This window comes from Gadus chalcogrammus, unplaced genomic scaffold (genome assembly GCF_026213295.1).
Source record: "Gadus chalcogrammus isolate NIFS_2021 unplaced genomic scaffold, NIFS_Gcha_1.0 GACHA065, whole genome shotgun sequence".
Taxonomy (NCBI): Eukaryota; Metazoa; Chordata; class Actinopteri; order Gadiformes; family Gadidae; genus Gadus; species Gadus chalcogrammus.
The window spans coordinates 521,492-545,093 of record NW_026613500.1 but is presented as its reverse complement, the minus strand read 5'-3'; the positions used below and the strand labels follow the sequence as shown (position 1 = coordinate 545,093).

The 23,602-nt window shown below is 45.6% G+C and overlaps 4 non-coding genes across 4 annotated transcripts; all 4 read left to right on the top strand.

The window, feature by feature from the left end:
• The first annotated feature begins 12,236 nt into the window (after positions 1-12,236).
• On the top strand, positions 12,237-12,401 carry LOC130378090 (U1 spliceosomal RNA). The gene has a single exon (XR_008894487.1). It is a non-coding gene; the product is annotated as a U1 spliceosomal RNA (small nuclear RNA).
• Positions 12,402-16,687: 4,286 nt separating this feature from the next.
• Positions 16,688-16,852, top strand: LOC130378087 (U1 spliceosomal RNA). Its single transcript, XR_008894484.1, has one exon. It is a non-coding gene; the product is annotated as a U1 spliceosomal RNA (small nuclear RNA).
• Positions 16,853-20,775: 3,923 nt separating this feature from the next.
• On the top strand, positions 20,776-20,966 carry LOC130378115 (U2 spliceosomal RNA). The gene has a single exon (XR_008894508.1). It is a non-coding gene; the product is annotated as a U2 spliceosomal RNA (small nuclear RNA).
• A 937-nt stretch (positions 20,967-21,903) lies between these two features.
• On the top strand, positions 21,904-22,068 carry LOC130378086 (U1 spliceosomal RNA). The gene has a single exon (XR_008894483.1). It is a non-coding gene; the product is annotated as a U1 spliceosomal RNA (small nuclear RNA).
• Positions 22,069-23,602: the final 1,534 nt, after the last annotated feature.

Sequence of the window (23,602 nt, the reverse complement as noted above, 5' to 3'; positions counted from 1 at the left end):
TGTACTTGGCAGTTCTGCCTTAAAGAACTCTTAGTTAAAGTCTGCTATAGGAGCTTGTTATCGTTCATCAAACTGTAACGTTACTGAAACTTTAATATTCCACACGGTAGGTCTACTCCAACATGTCTGTCAACAGTCGATGCTGCTGATTGGCGGTTAACTGGCATGTCCCGCCTCCTGCCAACGGCATACTTCCTGATGCAGCACGCCTGTAGGATTGTACTCCCTCTCGCCGCGTTGAATGCTTTCGCATGCGCGTCTCTTTCATAAACTTTCATAAACTCTCTAGGCCTACTGTAAAACGGAAAATGTCAAATTAATCGTTTCAACTCGATAATACGAGTTTGGAGATCGTTTGACCCCAAAATCGATATCGCGATCGAAATTCGATTAATTGCACAGCCCTAGTCTACGGACCCCTCACGTCCTCGCGGACCCTCCTTGCGTCCACAGCAAGGGCCTGACGCGCGCCTCCCCGATACGTTAACCCTCCGTCGAGGCGACGCAGCAGCGAGGGCTGTGATTGGTCCGCTCACTAAAAGCCGCCGCAGAACCGAAGCAGGTTCACGACTGCCTGGAAGCGTCTGCGGGTTCATCGTTGCGTCGATGTGGAACCATAATCAGCCCTTTAGCCGGTGGCTAATAAGCAATAGCATTGACCCCTCTCATGTAGGGGGCGGACGCAGAGACACTCAAAGCCCCGTACCCTGCAGGGCGAAGCACTCCTGGACGGAGAGGGGCGCCCCCAGGAGGGGGGGGGGGGGGGGGTCGGCCAGGACCTCCTCCCCTCCGGTCTCCTCCTCCATCATGTGACCACAGCCACAGCCCGACGAATTACAGTTTGCAATTCGTAAACACAGAGAAAGAGAGAGATTTGATTTAGATTTTTCAAAAACACCTTTTTTTACAATCAACCGAGAGTACAATACATCAGGAAATGTGCTATTTGTTCAGTCTTTAAAAAATGTTGGTTTATCCAACAAAATCCTGTGCAAAGTGCAACTCATCATTTTCAACAAAGCAAATAATATTATTGTAACACCGGCGCTGTTTAAAAGCATCTACATCCCCAAACGCCTTATAAAACGTATACTCCAGCCAGACTCTGGCTCTGAGATGAGATAAACAACGGTCTTGGGGAACAAACAGCCGTTACCGTTATCAAAGACATCCGACGACTCGTTGGAACAGCCAGAGCTAAAGTCCCTCAGGCCCGTTTCGTCATTCCTCTCCTCTCTGTTTCAGTCGAGCTATCCGTTCACCAGCTCCACTGCACTGAGGCCTTCAGCAGCTTTGTGAGAGACAGCATAGAGGAGGTGGACCCCCGATGCGGTCACCTTAAACAACGGTCTCTCCTTCAATTCCAGACGACCCAGGACAGCGTCCATTGGGCTCCGGGGACGGGGGTTAAGGCTTATTCATTGGAGGCTTCTTTTATGTTAAAGGATGGTATATGGATGTGTGAATGGTTTTACTATGTCTTATTTATCTTTATTTATATTCCTATTTATTAATTAATTTCAACTATTTTGCACTTATCTGCCAGCACTTATCTTTACCCTGTGTGTTTTTAATACTTCTTGCATGATTTTACCATGTTTTATGCTTTTACCATGTTTTTTATATATATATATGTATATGTGTGTGTGCAATTTTGGGGTTCCTTTATTTTTCACCCATGACTTCTACTGAGATTGCAGTGTGCTCCTTTTATTCCTATATTTTGTATAAATGCGCATGATTCACTATTAATGAGAGGATGTGTATGGATGGGTCTGGATGCGTGTGTGTGTGTGTGTGTGTGTGTGTGTGTGTGTGTGTGTGTGTGTGTGTGTGTGTGTGTGTGTGTGTGTGTGTGTGTGTGTGTGTGTGTGTGTGTGTGTGTGTGTGTGTGTCTCTTGTTTTGCCCTCTACCCCCAGCACCTTGCCAGGGTTGACAGATGGTATAAACTCCTCTCCATCAAACCACGCAGACAAGAAGTTGCAGTTCACTCTTTATGGTGAGGTGAAGTAGGGTAAAACTGAGGAATGGAAGTACAGCATTTCAGTATGAGAATGACAGAATGCTGTAAAATTAGCTTAGCTACTAAGTTAGCTTGCTAACGTAAGAATATCCATCCATCTAATTTGTTTACAAAGTTTCCTTAATCTTATTATACATCAAACCCCCTTAACATATCAATACAGATAACGTACCAACGATGCTTACAAAGGCCAACTTGAAACCAGAGGAGACGCAATTATGAAGACGAGTGTGAGTACCATGCTTTCCGATCAAGTGAATGTAGTGTAATGGAGTGCAAGGAATGCATATCAGAACGTGTTCCAGAAAAATACCAAAGTTCGCCAGTAGATGGCATCACAGGACCATCAATAGACTGAATTACACTGAAGACTGAATTACACAGGAGAAAACATACATGTAACAGAACACATGTGTTTATATATATATATATATATATATATATATATATTTATATATATATACTCCTATGCGTGTGTGTGCGGGCGGGGTCCTCAGATCCCCCCTTTTATTTACTCTGATGTACTTTTCATCCTTTCCAATAGAAGTGTGTTTCTATGGGCCCGTTGGCTGTGTCACCGTCAGCAGTTACCAGGGACCGTCCTGCCGTCGCCTCTACCCACCACGGGACCACCACCCTCTCCGGCTACCCACCACGGGACCACCACCGTCACCGTCAGCTGGAGGCCTACCTACACCAATCGCACCAACACCACACAGCCACACTACCACGCACACAACAGACGCACGCTACCTCCCACACCTACATCCCGTTATAAAAAAGAAAGGCTCCTCGCTGCGACGGACGGTTCAGATGATGAAGTAACTTAGCTGAACCGCCCCTCTCAGCGCATGTCACATGTATTCTGGGGAAACGGGCAGCGTGCGCGCGCACGGACACACACACAAAAACATCCCACCGAACTGTTGGAAGGGGAAGTACTTGAGGAACCGAGAGAGAGAAAGAGAAGAGAGAAGAGAGAAGAGAGAAGAGAGAAGAAGAGAAGAGAGAGAGAGAGAGAGTTTTCACTAAAGGTCCAAGATTAAATGATGCAAATAAAATAATAAAATGAATTGCTATCTATTGTTATCGTGGATATTTTTTCAACACATTTTTATACAAATCTATGTTTTCTATCAAATTTATGAACCAGCAGTTGAGTGAGTGGTCTAGCATTTGCCCTGTAGAGGGGATGTTTCGAGTTCAAGTCCTGAGTACGTCGTTGAATTCTTGGTGTTGACCTACTTTTGTAATTTTCTTTACATCAGAGAAATTAGGCCTAACAATTGACTTTTTACATACTAAATATGTCTTACAATATCCCTAGAACCAAAATAAAACTTGCAAAAACCCAAAGTAATGTTAATATTAATATTAATGTTAATATTAATTGTCAGCCACATAAATTATCGACTACTGCAACTCACTCCTGGCTGGACTTCCTGCCTCTGCAATTAAACCTTTGCAGCGCATCCAGAATGCGGCAGCGCGCCTCGTGTTCAACCTACCGAAGTTCTCCCATGTGACCCCCTCTTCCGGGACCTCCACTGGCTACCTGTAGTAGCTTGCATCAAATTTAAAACGATGGTACTGGCATACAACGCAGTTGATGGAACTGCCCCTGCCTACCTCCAAGCATTGGTAAAGCCACACACCCCAGCTCGATCCCTCCGCTCAACTACCTCAGCTGGACGTCTGGAACCACCATCGCTAAGAGCTACCAAAAGCCGTTCAGCAAAGTCACAAATTTTCTCGGTTTTGGGACCTCTGTGGTGGAACGAGCTCCCTGCCGCCCTCAGGACCGCAGAGTCGCTCACTATCTTCCGAAAAAGACTCAAGACTCACCTGTTCAGAGTCCACCTCGACTCTGCATAGCCACCCTCCCCCTTCTGGCCACCATTGTACATTGTATTGTATTGTGTTGTATTTTATTATAGTACTTATCTGTGTAGCAACTGCAGTAGCTGCTATCATTGCTGTAACACAGGGAATTGGTTAGCCTAGCGATTGTTGTACTTGCACTTGGTTCTATGAACATTCTTTCTGTACCGACAGCGATATATTGTTGCACTTCTTATGACAAATGTACTTATTGTAAGTCGCTTTGGATAAAAGCGACTGCAAATGTAAATGTAAATGTAAATGTAAAGAAATTCTATTCAGGCAGGCAGCCAGTGGTTGATTTGAGCCGGATCCTGCCGGTACAAGATCCGGCACCTCTTAAGTTTGCCCTCCCTGTGTTCCGGTACTTATTTGGGCAGAACCGGTACCTCTCATAAAAAAATAAAAAAATAGAAACATGTTTAAAATAAAAATAATAATATGCATATGTTAATTTACAGAACAAGTCCCATGAATTTATTTTTGTTTATTAAGATTTAACGTAATTTGAAAGTGTCGGTGAACCCCAGTAGGCAGTGTATTTGTTTTTGTTCCATTACCTGTAACCCCCGTACTAAGTCGGATCCACCCCCCCTCTGCGTTCCGGGACCTCCCACTTTACAAATTAAGCACTGGGTCAGTCAATTTTGAATATTCAAAGAAATGGAAAATAAATGGCATGAAAAGTACTTTGATTTCTCCAGTATCCTTCCTAATTTACTAATTGCGTGGGGATTGAACCCCAGACGACCGGGTGCAAGTCCGACCCGCTACCTCGAGACCAGCTCCCTATTTATGCATCCATTGTCCATATTCAATTAAAATATGCATTCAACCGATCTGCGATTTTTTGCCAGATAGCCTCCCTGTATCTATGAATGGTTACGGTGGTCCCTTTTTGAGTTATTATATCCTTGTACTCCTCATAGACCTCCACAAGCAGCTTCTGTTCCCCGCTGGAAAAGATCCCGTTCGGTCTTTTTCTGACATTTGATCCATGATTCGACATTCATGGCTGGTTACATATCTTGTGAGGAAGAACACTATGCTGGGATCCTACTAGATCTCAGCACTGGTTTAGGGCCTTTCAACAATGAGGCTTATGACAGAGCCCTCAGGCGGGCCCACCAGGCTACGGCAGGCGACTGACTTCATCCTCCATCACCACACTACACTCCCTGTTAACCACCTCAGCCCCCCCACCGCTCTCATACTTTTATTTTGGTTTTTTTGCATTTATTTTCCTCCTCATCCTCATCGTCATCCGCTTATCCGGGGTCGGGTCGCGGGGGGAGCAGCTCAAGCAGGGGGCCCCAGACTTCCCTTTCCCGGGCCACATTGACCAGCTCTGACGGGGGGATCCCGAGGCGTTCCCAGGCCAGTGTTGAGATATAATCTCTCCACCTAGTCCTGGGTCTTCCCCGAGGTCTCCTCCCCACTGGACGTGCCTGAAACACCTCCCAAGGAAGGCGCCCAGTGGGCATCCTTACCAGATGCCCGAACCACCTCAGCTGACTCCTTTCTAAGTAAAGGAGCAGCGGCTCTAATCCGAGTTCCTCACGGATGGCTGAGCTTCTCACCCTATCCCTAAGGGAGACGCCAGCCACCCTTCTGAGAAAACTCATCTCGGCCGCTTGTACCCGCGATCTCGTCCTTTCGGTCATCACCCAACCCTCATGACCATAGGTGAGGATAGGAACGAAGATCGACCGGTAGATCGAGAGCTTTGCCTTGCGGCTCAGCTCTCTTTTCGTTACAACGGTGCGGTAAAGCGAACGCAATACCGCCCCCGCTGCTCCGATTCTCCGGCCAATCTCACGCTCCATAGTACCCTCACTCGCGAACAAGACCCCGAGGTACTTGAACTCCTTCACTTGGGCATTTATTTTAGCTAAAGTTAATGTTGTATTATACCTGCTTGTGCCCGTGCCCTTCTCTCTCCTTGTGCCACTAGTTGGTATATAGGTTTGAGCACCTCCTCTAACCTAACCTTGCCAGAGCCCAGCTATAACCTATGACTTCATGCTTCATTATAAATGCATCCCCTCCGCCCGTCCCCATGGCTTCTTGTTTTGATTGGTTACCTGTTGAGCCACTCCCACTCCTGGTAACTTCCCATCCCTCCTGCCCCTCCTCCTCTCCCGATTGGCTCATACCCTGGTGAGGGATTTAGAGTTTACCCATTGGTTAATCAAACAGACGGAGCTGGTTTCCAATTTGTTTCTTATTTTTATTTTCGCCTGGTTGGCTTGGGCCTTTTTGCCTTTTGTTTTAAACCTATTAAATACTTTCTCTAACTGCTCTTGAAATACCAGTTAGCATACCCTTATTCAACCTGGTTTTTGGTGTGACAAGGGTTTGTTCTGGCCCTCTACCCTAATCCAGCTTCTCCCGGTTGCTTCGACCGGTTGGTGAGTACCCCAACATCTGTGTGTTCAGCATTTAAGTGTGTTGAAGTGTGGTTACATTTTACACACTGAAGACTACAAACACACAAAGAGAGAGAGAGACCCCCTCCAGCTAAATGACCCCTCTCCATCGAGAGACTACAAACACACAGAGAGAGAGAGAGAGAGACCCCCTCCAGCTAAATGACCCCTCTCCATCGAGAGACTACAAACACACCGAGAGAGAGAGAGACCCCCTCCAGCTAAATGACCCCTCTCCATCGAGAGACTACAAACACACACAGAGAGAGAGAGAGACCCCCTCCAGCTAAATGACCCCCCTCCATCGAGAGACTACAAACACAGAGAGAGAGAGAGAGACCCCCTCCAGCTAAATGACCCCTCTCCATCGAGAGACTACAAACACACAGAGAGAGAGACCCCCTCCAGCTAAATGACCCCCCTCCATCGAGAGACTACAAACACACAGAGAGAGAGAGAGACCCCCTCCAGCTAAATTACCCCCCTCCATCGAGAGACTACAAACACACAGAGAGAGAGAGAGACCCCCTCCAGCTAAATGACCCCTCTCCATCGAGAGACTACAAACACACAAAGAGAGAGAGAGAGAGACCCCCTCCAGCTAAATGACCCCTCTCCATCGAGAGACTACAAACACACAGAGAGAGAGAGAGAGACCCTCCAGCTAAATGACCCCTCTCCATCGAGAGACTACAAACACACAGAGAGAGAGAGAGACCCCCTCCAGCTAAATGACCCCTCTCCATCGAGAGACTACAAACACACAGAGAGAGAGAGAGACCCCCTCCAGCTAAATGACCCCTCTCCATCGAGAGACTACAAACACACAGAGAGAGAGAGAGACCCCCTCCAGCTAAATGACCCCTCTCCATCGAGAGACTACAAACACACAGAGAGAGAGAGAGACCCCCTCCAGCTAAATGACCCCTCTCCATCGAGAGACTACAAACACACAGAGAGAGAGAGAGACCCCCTCCAGCTAAATGACCCCTCTCCATCGAGAGACTACAAACACACAGAGAGAGAGAGAGACCCCCTCCAGCTAAATGACCCCCCTCCATCGAGAGACTACAAACACACAGAGAGAGAGAGAGACCCCCTCCAGCTAAATGACCCCTCTCCATCGAGAGACTACAAACACACAGAGAGAGAGAGAGAGAGAGACCCCCTCCAGCTAAATGACCCCTCTCCATCGAGAGACTACAAACACACAGAGAGAGAGAGAGACCCCCTCCAGCTAAATGACCCCCCTCCATCGAGAGACTACAAACACACAGAGAGAGAGAGAGACCCCCTCCAGCTAAATGACCCCTCTCCATCGAGAGACTACAAACACACAGAGAGAGAGAGAGACCCCCTCCAGCTAAATGACCCCTCTCCATCGAGAGACTACAAACACAGAGAGAGAGAGAGACCCCCTCCAGCTAAATGACCCCTCTCCATCGAGAGACTACAAACACACAGAGAGAGAGAGAGACCCCCTCCAGCTAAATGACCCCTCTCCATCGAGAGACTACAAACACACAGAGAGAGAGAGACCCCCTCCAGCTTAATGACCCCTCTCCATCGAGGCTCCTGGAGCGGCAGAGAGCTACTCCGGCCTTCTCTGGCGGCCCCAGCTTCAACCCTCCCAGAGCGGGGAACGCTCCCACACCTAAGGCCTCACAGCAAAGGAAAGAGTGTGTCTGTGTGTGTGTGTGTGTGTGTGTGTGTGTGTGTGTGTGTGTGTGTGTGTGTGTGTGTGTGTGTGTGTGTGTGTGTGTGTGTGTGTGTGTGTGTGTGTGTGTGTGTGTGTGTGTGTGCGTGCCCAACCCCCCACACAGGCTGTCCCTCTCATAAAAGGTGGACCTGAAGAAGTCACGCTTCCTCACGGTCACGATGGAGGCTCTGTCGTGACCTCGCCCGTCAGCTCCTCCACGTCCAGAGACAGGTTTGTGTGTGTGTGTGTGTGTGTGTGTGTGTGTGTGTGTGTGTGTGTGTGTGTGTGTGTGTGTGTGTGTGTGTCTACCTCCCGACCTACTACCTCTCATTCATGCTGTATTGTTTCCGTCCTCCTCCAGCTAGCAGTGGGTTTAATCCTCCCTCTCATATTAAACCATATCAGTCCCGGCCCTCTGCCCCCAGCGCCCTCCAGAACCACGCTCCTCTGACTCACCCAGACCACGGCCCTCTGCCCCCAGCGCCCTCCAGAACCACGCTCCTCTGACTCACCCAGACCACGGCCCTCTGCCCCCAGCGCCCTCCAGAACCACGCTCCTCTGACTCACCCAGACCACGGCCCTCTGCCCCCAGCGCCCTCCAGAACCACGCTCCTCTGACTCACCCAGACCACGGCCCTCTGCCCCCAGCGCCCTCCAGAACCACGCTCCTCTGACTCACCCAGACCACGGCCCTCTGCCCCCAGCGCCCTCCAGAACCACGCTCCTCTGACTCACCCAGACCACGGCCCTCTGCCCCCAGCGCCCTCCAGAACCACGCTCCTCTGACTCACCCAGACCACGGCCCTCTGCCCCCAGCGCCCTCCAGAACCACGCTCCTCTGACTCACCCAGACCACGGCCCTCTGCCCCCAGCGCCCTCCAGAACCACGCTCCTCTGACTCACCCAGACCACGGCCCTCTGCCCCCAGCGCCCTCCAGAACCACGCTCCTCTGACTCACCCGGACCACGCAACCCGGTCTCACGAAAATACGTGACACTGTCACGTTATTTAATCTATTGAAACGTGATCAGGGACACGTATTTTCAAAATGTTTGTGTCAAAAAGCACAAATTTCAAACCCATGTATTTCAATTGGAAGTATTTGTCGTGTCACTAAGCACGACCTCCAAACTAAGGTTCTGTCCGGGAGCGTTCTCCCTAATGTCCCTTAAGAACATTTATTGTTAAAAATTGTCTGTGATAACTAACAATATGACAGCTTTTGGCCACCCGTTTCTACTTAAACTTGTCTGTGAGCAATATGACAGCTTTAGGCCACCCGTTTTTACTTTCACCTTTGATTCTGAGAAATTGTTACAATTCACGGATATATTAAATGCAGGTGCGCTGCTCTGTAGGCAAACCGCCAAGGAAAAAAGGGTAGCTGCTTCATCTGTTCTTTTTAGAATTGTATGTCTTGATGTTTTGATCTAGCCATAGATCTATTGTTTTGTTTTTGGCTATGTGAATGGAAGTCCGCGTCGATGCCTCGCAAGTCCAGTGTCGCGAGCGGACGTGACATCTAGAAATCATACCGCATGTGAAGTTATTTTTTCGTTTTGGCAGGAGCCTTGTAATAAGCGGGCTAATGTATAGAACGTCGCCGGTCAATATCGAAAATAAGACCCTTCAGGGCGAAGCAAGACACCTTCGCTGCGCGTCGGTGTACTGTTCGCCCTGGTGGGGCTTATTTTCCCGATAATGACCGGCGTTCTATGCATTATCCCTACTTATACCACGGTCTGCGGGAATACTCGATTCTGATTGGATGCAGGGTGTGCATTAACTCCTGATATACGGACACCTAGACAATTAGTTCCGTCAAATTGTCTGTTTACCGTTCTCAATTAATGCGCTAGCTGGCGTATCGTCTCTAAAATAGTAGTAACCATAGCAACGGGAAACAAAACAAAGCTCAGCGGACTATAATACCTCCCGCTACCTCCCGTTCTAAAGTCGTAGCTATGGTCCGTCCTAATTACTGGAGGAGTGAACAACGTTTCCATTGCATGAGAACCCAACGGGCGTGTAATGGTGGTTCCGGGTATTAGTCGGACCCTCAGGCATAACCAGGGAAACAAATGTATGTTTTGTGGAAAACTTTACATTCAGATTGTAAAACGCATGAAAATATAAATGAATGGTCTTAATTTGGTCACCTTTGGTAAGTGACCGTGGTATAAGCGGGATAATGCCCTTCGAGGTGTCCATTATCAGGAATTAATGGACTTCGCGGAGGCAACCGTCCTCCGCTTCGCGTTGGACGGTTCACGCCTCCACTTCGCGTCGGACGGTTCACGCCTCCACGTCGTCCATTTATTCCTGATAATGGACACCTCGTCGGGCATTATCCCTTACATATATATTTAGCAGAGTAGACTAAATGTGAACAAAGTTACATGACTTTCTTAATTAATCTGCCTCTGTACAGTACAGCCTGGCCTCTCCTAGCCGGTACAAAATGATGTTGGGGTACTGGTGTAGCTGTTGATGGCTGACCAGCGATGGTTTAGTGGCCAAGCTCTTCCCGCAGACATCACAGGTAAAGGTCTCCCTGGCGTCTGCATGGATCTTCAGATGACTCGCCAGGTTGGACTTTTCACCGAATGTCTTGTCGCACACGGTGCACTGATGTGTAGGCATGTTCCATCTGGTACTGTAAAACATGAATAAATGAGTAAAACTAAAAGCAGATCATTTAGATTGACAATATGTAGCCCTTTATTATACAGAAATCTGCTGTTGGTGTATTAGCCTAGGACAACAAGCTCGCCAGATTGTCAAGAGATTAACACGGTCGCCAAATTGCTTCATGTTACAATTACTCTCGCATCAGCTGTTGTCTCAACAGTCACATTTACCCATATTAACACATATCCACATCAAATTGACCAAGAAAACGTTGATTGTCGCCGAAAAGCAACAAGTTTGCAGGTATGCGACGTAGCCCTTACTATTGTAAACAGTGTCGTTAGCCGCGCCTAGCTATCGTCACAAAACACACATTAATCAGCTTATTATTTCAACAACCCTTGGGTGAATATAGTAATGCCATACACCGTTGGAAAGCTTAGATTGCCACGATTAAAACGAGACTTCCCACGGGTAATATGGTTGCTCACCGACAAAACGGCGATAGGTTGACTAAAGTCTACCCAGCAGCTAAAAACGTAACCTCTACGTCTTCCCTTTATACACAACGACCACGTTATGACACGGTCGAAATCTTTTCTCTTTCTACAAAATCGAAACAGCTTAATACAAACCGTAAAAAAAAATGTCTAATTATTAACTAGCAAACGATGCAGGGGATAAAATTTACCTGAGTGAATCCTCCGTTGACTGCTTCACCGGGGAATACCACGTGCTGTAAGCTATTTTCTTTTTCAACTCGAGCTCATTGGCTGCAATAGAGTTCCGGGTGTTATAGATATATATTTATTTGTCATTGGACAGAAGTACAACGAAATTCAGTGCACTCACGTACTGGTCTAATTTAAAAAGGTAACATAATAAATAATAAATATGGGTTCACAATTGGCACATTTCTACAAAAAGAAGACCCTACCCAGTTCCAAGATCACTTTTATGGCTATGTAATTAATCACACTCGTTCTCAGACATCATGCAGTTCTATTATTACAATTATTAGTAGGCTACTGTAGTTATAAGACAATCTATTTTGCCCGGGATGACTTAAAACCTTTGTCAAATGATTTGTTCTCTACCATGAGCTCGGGAGATATTTATGAACGGCACACTCACACGTATCACTGAAATGACTTTAATTCTTAAACGTTTTGATGTTGTACGAAGCAAACATCACATCATCACAGGAAACTCTTTCTTTCATCATAATTTCATTCCTTGTCCCTAGCGTACTCATTTGAAGCTTCGAGGTCGAACCACTTTGATGGTTCACCTGGCTGCGAGGCTTTGACGTTTCATGAGGCATCATCTCGCCACCACTATTCTGTTGTTTAAGAAAGAAAAAAGGATTCTTTCTGTGGCGTGTCGATAACTCGGACCTCCAGGTTTCCTTTCGTTATGCTTCCATCACGCTGATTTCAGATTCGCCTGTCATCGTGTGACCGGTGGTCTACAGTGTTTATTAAAGTCTAGACATCTCCGAATGCTTTGCAACCGTTCTCCTGGGGAACACGCGTGGGCATCGTTCAGCCCACCTGAACGTGTACAACTCATACTTACCTGGCAAGGGAGATACCATGATCAAGAAGGTGGTTCACCCATAGCGAGGCTCAGCCATTGCACTGAGGCTGTTGCTGACCCGTGCGAATTCCCCAAATGTGGTAATCTCGATTGCATAATTTCTGGTAGTGGGGGACTGCGTTCGCGCTCTCCCCTGATCATGTTGTTCTAAAGAAATACTAGCTATGAATGATACCACCCTGAGCACGCCCGATCTCGTCTGATCTCGGAGGCTAAGCAGGGTCCGGCCTGGTTAGTACTTGGATGGGTGACCGCCTGGGAATGGCTCATGACCCCCCAAAGTCCCTATCCCTCAACACTGGGATCGATCCAAAAGGATCGAGGATCAAAACGGACGGCTCCATCTGGTGGCCTATGGTGGGTGGTTTTATTTTCAGAAATGTCATGTGCAAGGCCTAGATTATCAAAATCCACTAGTCTGCTGGATGTTTTGTTTATTATTTTCATACTTTGAGTGGATGTAGCTGATGAGATTCATGGAAAAGTGGAAAAGTGTTAAATTGTTACATTTTTGGGCTGAATTAAGAAAAATAATAAGAGCCATTCACAGAACTCATTGTTTTGACCACACAGGGAGTGCAGCCATCACAGTGGGGGTGTATTCACACCTCTGGTTGCGGGAGTGAAGACACAAGGACTTCTAATTTCTTTGGTGTGTTTTTTCTTTCCAATACCCCAACCCTTCTGAAACCCAAGCACACTGAGACTCCAAAATACTTTTACAACTTTTATTTTTCAACCAGAATGTGTTTCATTGAAAAGGCAATCCATATAAACACAAATAAACAAGATCATTTTAGTTAAAAGCTCGCCCACCACGACTAGGTACAGATCTACAGGCGAGAACACGAGAGCATGAGACGAGAGACAAACATGTACTACCATTTGCAAACATTTAGTTAAACATGGAGCTGACAGACATACACACATCACAAGGACAGGCACATATAAATAACATTAATAATAATAAAAAACACTCAACAATTAAAGAACACACACACACACACACACACACACACACACACACACACACACACACACACACACACACACACACACACACACACACACACACACACACACACACACACACTTGTACTTAAGATACAAATCAACAATTGGCTTGTACAGGCTAAAGTGCAATAATGAACATGATTATCCATAGACTCGGGTGACCAATCAACAAATAAAGGCTCAAGCTGTTCCTCCCTTTTGTGATTTCTTAAGCAAACTTTTGTTAAAACTGAAGCAGACAAATACATACAAACATCACAAAGACATGAAGCTGACAAAGACAAACATGCATGACAAAAACACAGATTATCTGAACATGAACAACCACTAAAGGGTATGTAAACTGATTGTGTTAGATTGGAACTGATTATGGTTTAAAAGATTGGCCTCGATATTGAACATAGAGCAGAATGGATACTACAAAGTTAATTTTAACAGCAATATAAATAATAATAAATAAAAAGCGAACAAAAGAACTTCAAGTAAATCTGCAAAGTGCCTTTTTTTTTAACGATATAAATAAATAGATAGTGCTTAATGAAGCACTTTAAAAAACACACACAAAGACAAAGACAAACACACACAAACAAGCCTCTTTCTCTCTCTTACAGATGGCACAGGAACAGTGGCATCACAGAGGTAAGTTATTCACACACACACACACACACACACACACGCATTTCCAGGTATTTACACAGTCCTCCTGTCCAACTCTGCATCCACGACACTCTTAAAGTGTTCAAAGTTGTCATACACCACATTGTAAAAGCCAGGGGTAGTGGACTTCCTAGTGGATGGACAGTAGGAAAACATTTTCTGCATGCTTCCAGCCACTTTGTCCTTGAAAGGGTTGTACCTCTTCCACTGTCCACCACAGTTTGGCATGTGGCAAGCCCCACATGGCCTTGAGGACTTGTTAGGCATGAATGTCTTCACTGTTGGTGCAGGAGGGACAAGGCTCTGGCTGCAGGATGGCCCACGAAACAGGACGGAGGGGGCCTGTGGCTGTGCGGGGAGGACCAGCAGTATGGGTGCTGCCGACACAGGGGGTGGGCCGTAGGTCAACGCAGCAGGTGGCCTCGGCTGGAGGTGGGTGGGCGCAGGAGGCCTCGGCAGAATGGGGGTGAGCGCAGCAGGCTTCAGCCGGGTGGAGGACGACAACCCAGTGGGCTGAACGGGCCGGTTCGCTGGAGTCACAGGCTCATCAACAAATAATCTGGAAATATAAAATACACATGTGATCAGTATTGATATGACGTGTGTGCTATTTGCTTTCCACAGCCAACAGGTGAAACAAAGTGCTTATGACAACTTAGCTCCGCTTCTCACCACGTCTCTTTCCAGCCTGGTGATGGATGTGCCGGTACTGGACCTGAGGCCGGTCTGGCGGAGCAGTCGCTCCTTCTGCCACTTCAGCAGCTCGTTCTGCTCTCCCTGCTGGCAGTACTGGAACAGCAGCCACACCAGCCAGCCGACATCATTCTCCACAAGCCACCTGAAGGTCTGACCGGCGTGCTTCCCGAACGTGATGACCAGCTGACCTTTCCAAAGGTCTCTGCTGTCTTGAGATCCAGCCATTTAGGGTCAACAACAGTGCTGCTGCGGGCCTCTGCCACAGACCTTGCTGCCTCTGTACAGTACAGCCTGGCCTCTCCTAGCCGGTACAAAATGATGTTGGGGTACTGGTGTAGCTGTTGATGGCTGACCAGCGATGGTTTAGTGGCCAAGCTCTTCCCGCAGACATCACAGGTAAAGGTCTCCCTGGCGTCTGCATGGATCTTCAGATGACTCGCCAGGTTGGACTTTTCACCGAATGTCTTGTCGCACACGGTGCACTGATGTGTAGGCATGTTCCATCTGGTACTGTAAAACATGAATAAATGAGTAAAACTAAAAGCAGATCATTTAGATTGACAATATGTAGCCCTTTATTATACAGAAATCTGCTGTTGGTGTATTAGCCTAGGACAACAAGCTCGCCAGATTGTCAAGAGATTAACACGGTCGCCAAATTGCTTCATGTTACAATTACTCTCGCATCAGCTGTTGTCTCAACAGTCACATTTACCCATATTAACACATATCCACATCAAATTGACCAAGAAAACGTTGATTGTCGCCGAAAAGCAACAAGTTTGCAGGTATGCGACGTAGCCCTTACTATTGTAAACAGTGTCGTTAGCCGCGCCTAGCTATCGTCACAAAACACACATTAATCAGCTTATTATTTCAACAACCCTTGGGTGAATATAGTAATGCCATACACCGTTGGAAAGCTTAGATTGCCACGATTAAAACGAGACTTCCCACGGGTAATATGGTTGCTCACCGACAAAACGGCGATAGGTTGACTAAAGTCTACCCAGCAGCTAAAAACGTAACCTCTACGTCTTCCCTTTATACACAACGACCACGTTATGACACGGTCGAAATCTTTTCTCTTTCTACAAAATCGAAACAGCTTAATACAAACCGTAAAAAAAAATGTCTAATTATTAACTAGCAAACGATGCAGGGGATAAAATTTACCTGAGTGAATCCTCCGTTGACTGCTTCACCGGGGAATACCACGTGCTGTAAGCTATTTTCTTTTTCAACTCGAGCTCATTGGCTGCAATAGAGTTCCGGGTGTTATAGATATATATTTATTTGTCATTGGACAGAAGTACAACGAAATTCAGTGCACTCACGTACTGGTCTAATTTAAAAAGGTAACATAATAAATAATAAATATGGGTTCACAATTGGCACATTTCTACAAAAAGAAGACCCTACCCAGTTCCAAGATCACTTTTATGGCTATGTAATTAATCACACTCGTTCTCAGACATCATGCAGTTCTATTATTACAATTATTAGTAGGCTACTGTAGTTATAAGACAATCTATTTTGCCCGGGATGACTTAAAACCTTTGTCAAATGATTTGTTCTCTACCATGAGCTCGGGAGATATTTATGAACGGCACACTCACACGTATCACTGAAATGACTTTAATTCTTAAACGTTTTGATGTTGTACGAAGCAAACATCACATCATCACAGGAAACTCTTTCTTTCATCATAATTTCATTCCTTGTCCCTAGCGTACTCATTTGAAGCTTCGAGGTCGAACCACTTTGATGGTTCACCTGGCTGCGAGGCTTTGACGTTTCATGAGGCATCATCTCGCCACCACTATTCTGTTGTTTAAGAAAGAAAAAAGGATTCTTTCTGTGGCGTGTCGATAACTCGGACCTCCAGGTTTCCTTTCGTTATGCTTCCATCACGCTGATTTCAGATTCGCCTGTCATCGTGTGACCGGTGGTCTACAGTGTTTATTAAAGTCTAGACATCTCCGAATGCTTTGCAACCGTTCTCCTGGGGAACACGCGTGGGCATCGTTCAGCCCACCTGAACGTGTACAACTCATACTTACCTGGCAAGGGAGATACCATGATCAAGAAGGTGGTTCACCCATAGCGAGGCTCAGCCATTGCACTGAGGCTGTTGCTGACCCGTGCGAATTCCCCAAATGTGGGAATCTCGATTGCATAATTTCTGGTAGTGGGGGACTGCGTTCGCGCTCTCCCCTGATCATGTTGTTCTAAAGAAATAATAGCTATGAATGATACCACCCTGAGCACGCCCGATCTCGTCTGATCTCGGAGGCTAAGCAGGGTCCGGCCTGGTTAGTACTACTTGGATGGGTGACCGCCTGGGAATGGCTCATGACCCCCCAAAGTCCCTATCCCTCAACACTGGGATCGATCCAAAAGGATCGAGGATCAAAACGGACGGCTCCATCTGGTGGCCACTGGTGGGTGGTTTTATTTTCAGAAATGTCATGTGCAAGGCCTAGATTATCAAAATCCACTAGTCTGCTGGATGTTTTGTTTATTATTTTCATACTTTGAGTGGATGTAGCTGATGAGATTCATACAATCAAGTGGAAAAGTGTTAAATTGTTACATTTTTGGGCTGAATTAAGAAAAATAATAAGAGCCATTCACAGAACTCATTGTTTTGACCACACAGGGAGTGCAGCCATCACAGTGGGGGTGTATTCACACCTCTGGTTGCGGGAGTGAAGACACAAGGACTTCTAATTTCTTTGGTGTGTTTTTTCTTTCCAATACCCCACCCCTTCTGAAACCCAAGCACACTGAGACTCCAAAATACTTTTACAACTTTTATTTTTCAACCAGAATGTGTTTCATTGAAAAGGCAATCCATATAAACACAAATAAACAAGATCATTTTAGTTAAAAGCTCGCCCACCACGACTAGGTACAGATCTACAGGCGAGAACACGAGAGCATGAGACGAGAGACAAACATGTACTACCATTTGCAAACATTTAGTTAAACATGGAGCTGACAGACATACACACATCACAAGGACAGGCACATATAAATAACATTAATAATAATAAAAAACACTCAACAATTAAAGAACACACACACACACACACACACACACACACACACACACACACACACACACACACACACACACACACACACACACACACACACACACACACACACACACACACACACACACACACACTTGTACTTAAGATACAAATCAACAATTGGCTTGTACAGGCTAAAGTGCAATAATGAACATGATTATCCATAGACTCGGGTGACCAATCAACAAATAAAGGCTCAAGCTGTTCCTCCCTTTTGTGTTTTCTTGAGCAAACTTTTGTTAAAACTGAAGCAGACAAATACATACAAACATCACAAAGACATGAAGCTGACAAAGACAAACAACATGCATGACAAAAACACAGATTATCTGAACATGAACAACCACTAAAGGGTATGTAAACTGATTGTGTTAGATTGGAACTGATTATGGTTTAAAAGATTGGCCTCGATATTGAACATAGAGCAGAATGGATACTACAAAGTTAATTTTAACAGCAATATAAATAATAATAAATAAAAAGCGAACAAAAGAACTTCAAGTAAATCTGCAAAGTGCCTTTTTTTTTAACGATATAAATAAATAGATAGTGCTTAATGAAGCACTTTAAAAAACACACACAAAGACAAAGACAAACACACACAAACAAGCCTCTTTCTCTCTCTTACAGATGGCACAGGAACAGTGGCATCACAGAGGTAAGTTATTCACACACACACACACACACACACACGCATTTCCAGGTATTTACACAGTCCTCCTGTCCAACTCTGCATCCACGACACTCTTAAAGTGTTCAAAGTTGTCATACACCACATTGTAAAAGCCAGGGGTAGTGGACTTCCTAGTGGATGGACAGTAGGAAAACATTTTCTGAATGCTTCCAGCCACTTTGTCCTTGAAAGGGTTGTACCTCTTCCACTGTCCACCACAGTTTGGCATGTGGCAAGCCCCACATGGCCTTGAGGACTTGTTAGGCATGAATGTCTTCACTGTTGGTGCAGGAGGGACAAGGCTCTGGCTGCAGGATGGCCCACGAAACAGGACGGAGGGGGCCTGTGGCTGTGCGGGGAGGACCAGCAGTATGGGTGCTGCCGACACAGGGGGTGGGCCGTAGGTCAACGCAGCAGGTGGCCTCGGCTGGAGGTGGGTGGGCGCAGGAGGCCTCGGCAGAATGGGGGTGAGCGCAGCAGGCTTCAGCCGGGTGGAGGACGACAAACCCAGTGGGCTGAACGGGCCGGTTCGCTGGAGTCACAGGCTCATCAACAAATAATCTGGAAATATAAAATACACATGTGATCAGTATTGATATGACGTGTGTGCTATTTGCTTTCCACAGCCAACAGGTGAAACAAAGTGCTTATGACAACTTAGCTCCGCTTCTCACCACGTCTCTTTCCAGCCTGGTGATGGATGTGCCGGTACTGGACCTGAGGCCGGTCTGGCGGAGCAGTCGCTCCTTCTGCCACTTCAGCAGCTCGTTATGCTCTCCCTGCTGGCAGTACTGGAACAGCAGCCACACCAGCCAGCCGACATCATTCTCCACAAGCCACCTGAAGGTCTGACCGGCGTGCTTCCCGAACGTGATGACCAGCTGACCTTTCCAAAGGTCTCTGCTGTCTTGAGATCCAGCCATTTAGGGTCAACAACAGTGCTGCTGCGGGCCTCTGCCACAGACCTTGCTGCCTCTGTACAGTACAGCCTGGCCTCTCCTAGCCGGTACAAAATGATGTTGGGGTACTGGTGTAGCTGTTGATGGCTGACCAGCGATGGTTTAGTGGCCAAGCTCTTCCCGCAGACATCACAGGTAAAGGTCTCCCTGGCGTCTGCATGGATCTTCAGATGACTCGCCAGGTTGGACTTTTCACCGAATGTCTTGTCGCACACGGTGCACTGATGTGTAGGCATGTTCCATCTGGTACTGTAAAACATGAATAAATGAGTAAAACTAAAAGCAGATCATTTAGATTGACAATATGTAGCCCTTTATTATACAGAAATCTGCTGTTGGTGTATTAGCCTAGGACAACAAGCTCGCCAGATTGTCAAGAGATTAACACGGTCGCCAAATTGCTTCATGTTACAATTACTCTCGCATCAGCTGTTGTCTCAACAGTCCCATTTACCCATATTAACACATATCCACATCAAATTGACCAAGAAAACGTTGATTGTCGCCGAAAAGCAACAAGTTTGCAGGTATGCGACGTAGCCCTTACTATTGTAAACAGTGTCGTTAGCCGCGCCTAGCTATCGTCACAAAACACACATTAATCAGCTTATTATTTCAACAACCCTTGGGTGAATATAGTAATGCCATACACCGTTGGAAAGCTTAGATTGCCACGATTAAAACGAGACTTCCCACGGGTAATATGGTTGCTCACCGACAAAACGGCGATAGGTTGACTAAAGTCTACCCAGCAGCTAAAAACGTAACCTCTACGTCTTCCCTTTATACACAACGACCACGTTATGACACGGTCGAAATCTTTTCTCTTTCTACAAAATCGAAACAGCTTAATACAAACCGTAAAAAAAAATGTCTAATTATTAACTAGCAAACGATGCAGGGGATAAAATTTACCTGAGTGAATCCTCCGTTGACTGCTTCACCGGGGAATACCACGTGCTGTAAGCTATTTTCTTTTTCAACTCGAGGTCATTGGCTGCAATAGAGTTCCGGGTGTTATAGATATATATTTATTTGTCATTGGACAGAAGTAAAACGAAATTCAGTGCACTCACATACTGGTCTAATTTAAAAAGGTAACATAATAAATAATAAATAAAGAAAGAAAATACATTCAACATTTCGTTCACTCACTGCTTCACCTGTAGTCTCATATAAGCCTCCACTGCTCCAAACTCTATTTGTGAAACATGCAGACGGAATAGTGAGACTGCCAGCAGGCAGCAGCAAAGAGATGTAGCGACCTCGGTTTATTTCTCCAGCTTTCACAGACACACAAACACGCACACAGATTGCTTGGTCTTTTTTTTGTTTCGTCGTTGTCTGTTAAACCGCCAAGTGGAGCGACGTGTCTGGGAAGCTAGCCTCTTGGTCTGAGCATGTGTGTGCATCGCTTCTCGGCCTTTTGGCTAAGATCAAGTGTAGTATCTGTTCTTATCAGTTTAATATCTGATACGTCCCCTACCCGGGGACCATGTATTAAATTGATTTTTCGAACTGGGAGATGGAAAAGGGGCTTGCTCCGTCCACTCCACGCATCGACCTGGTATTGCAGTAACTCCAGGACCGGTGCACCCCTCTCTCGCTGTGAAAAACAAAACTAAACTCCTCCTGAGAGTACACCCGTCCGCCTGTAGTCAATAAAGTGTCATTTACAATTCACAAACGCACTGTTTACAATTACTCCAACGATATTCTGTTGTAGTGATGTTATGGTTTGCGTCGAGGCATCGGGGCGTGTGTCGAGTACCTCGGCTCCTCCCCCAGCGAAGCTCCGTATCACATAGGCGAAATGACGTGGCGCGTGACGTTCGAGGCTTCATCTCGGGCTGTTCCGCGATATGGGTTCACAATTGGCACATTTCTACAAAAAGAAGACCCTACCCAGTTCCAAGATCACTTTTATGGCTATGTAATTAATCACACTCGTTCTCAGACATCATGCAGTTCTATTATTACAATTATTAGTAGGCTACTGTAGTTATAAGACAATCTATTTTGCCCGGGATGACTTAAAACCTTTGTCAAATGATTTGTTCTCTACCATGAGCTCGGGAGATATTTATGAAAGGCACACTCACACGTATCACTGAAATGACTTTAATTCTTAAACGTTTTGATGTTGTACGAAGCAAACATCACATCATCACAGGAAACTCTTTCTTTCATCATAATTTCATTCCTTGTCCCTAGCGTACTCATTTGAAGCTTCGAGGTCGAACCACTTTGATGGTTCACCTGGCTGCGAGGCTTTGACGTTTCATGAGGCATCATCTCGCCACCACTATTCTGTTGTTTAAGAAAGAAAAAAGGACTCTTTCTGTGGCGTGTCGATAACTCGGACCTCCAGGTTTCCTTTCGTTATGCTTCCATCACGCTGATTTCAGATTCGCCTGTCATCGTGTGACCGGTGGTCTACAGTGTTTATTAAAGTCTAGACATCTCCGAATGCTTTGCAACCGTTCTCCTGGGGAACACGCGTGGGCATCGTTCAGCCCACCTGAACGTGTACAACTCATACTTACCTGGCAAGGGAGATACCATGATCAAGAAGGTGGTTCACCCATAGCGAGGCTCAGCCATTGCACTGAGGCTGTTGCTGACCCGTGCGAATTCCCCAAATGTGGGAATCTCGATTGCATAATTTCTGGTAGTGGGGGACTGCGTTCGCGCTCTCCCCTGATCATGTTGTTCTAAAGAAATAATAGCTATGAATGATACCACCCTGAGCACGCCCGATCTCGTCTGATCTCGGAGGCTAAGCAGGGTCTGGCCTGGTTAGTACTTGGATGGGTGACCGCCTGGGAATGGCTCATGACCCCCCAAAGTCCCTATCCCTCAACACTGGGATCGATCCAAAAGGATCGAGGATCAAAACGGACGGCTCCATCTGGTGTCCAATGGTGGGTGGTTTTATTTTCACAAATGTCATGTGCAAGGCCTAGATTATCAAAATCCACTAGTCTGCTGGATGTTTTGTTTATTATTTTCATACTTTGAGTGGATGTAGCTGATGAGATTCATACAATCAAGTGGAAAAGTGTTAAATTGTTACATTTTTGGGCTGAATTAAGAAAAATAATAAGAGCCATTCACAGAACTCATTGTTTTGACCACACTGGGAGTGCAGCCATCACAGTGGGGGTGTATTCACACCTCTGGTTGCGGGAGTGAAGACACAAGGACTTCTAATTTCTTTGGTGTGTTTTTTCTTTCCAATACCCCACCCCTTCTGAAACCCAAGCACACTGAGACTCCAAAATACTTTTACAACTTTTATTTTTCAACCAGAATGTGTTTCATTGAAAAGGCAATCCATATAAACACAAATAAACAAGATCATTTTAGTTAAAAGCTCGCCCACCACGACTAGGTACAGATCTACAGGCGAGAACACGAGAGCATGCACTGTAAAAACTGGGACTGGTGTTAATTAATATTCAATCGATAAAATATAGCAACCTTTATGTAATAAAAAAGACTTTGTGAAGTTTTGAATCACATTGAGTGGTTTTCAATACCTTTTGTGTTTTTATTAATTGTTTTTTACTATTTTTTGATGGAGTAAAATCAGCTGTAATTCCCTTAGTAGTATTTAATTGTATTTTATGAGGAAGATCAAAGTTCCATAAAATCTATAAATTTGACCCATTCAGAGATCTTTGGTTTTAATCATTTTACACAGTAAAAAAAAGGGAAAAGGGTTAATTCATATTTGATAAATAAACAGTAGCAACCTTTACATAATAAAAAAGACTTAAAGCAGTTTGGATACACATTTAGCTGAATTCAATCAATTTAATGTTTTTTATTAGGTAATTGTATTTTACTATTTATGTCCGTAAAAAATCTGCTGTGATCCCCTTGGTAGTATTTAATTATATTTTATCAGCACTGGTCTTTGGCTCTTATAACCTTACACTTCCGCCGAGCGGGCATTTTGCGCCACATGGACGTCTGTCAGCACATGCAGTCAGCACATTTCTGGGACTGCCACTTCCCAGAAGGTAAATAACTTTTCATTATATTCGTTAACAGATACTGTTAAACCAAGATGCAGTAGCATGTGAACATTGTTTCGCGTTTGTTACCAATAATGTCAACCTTACTCTGCTGTAACGTCAAAATTAAGCTTTGTTGCTGTGATTCGAAGTCAGTACTACGACGGAGTATTAGGGCCACACGTGAAGAAAAAATATATTTTTGCCGTGACGAG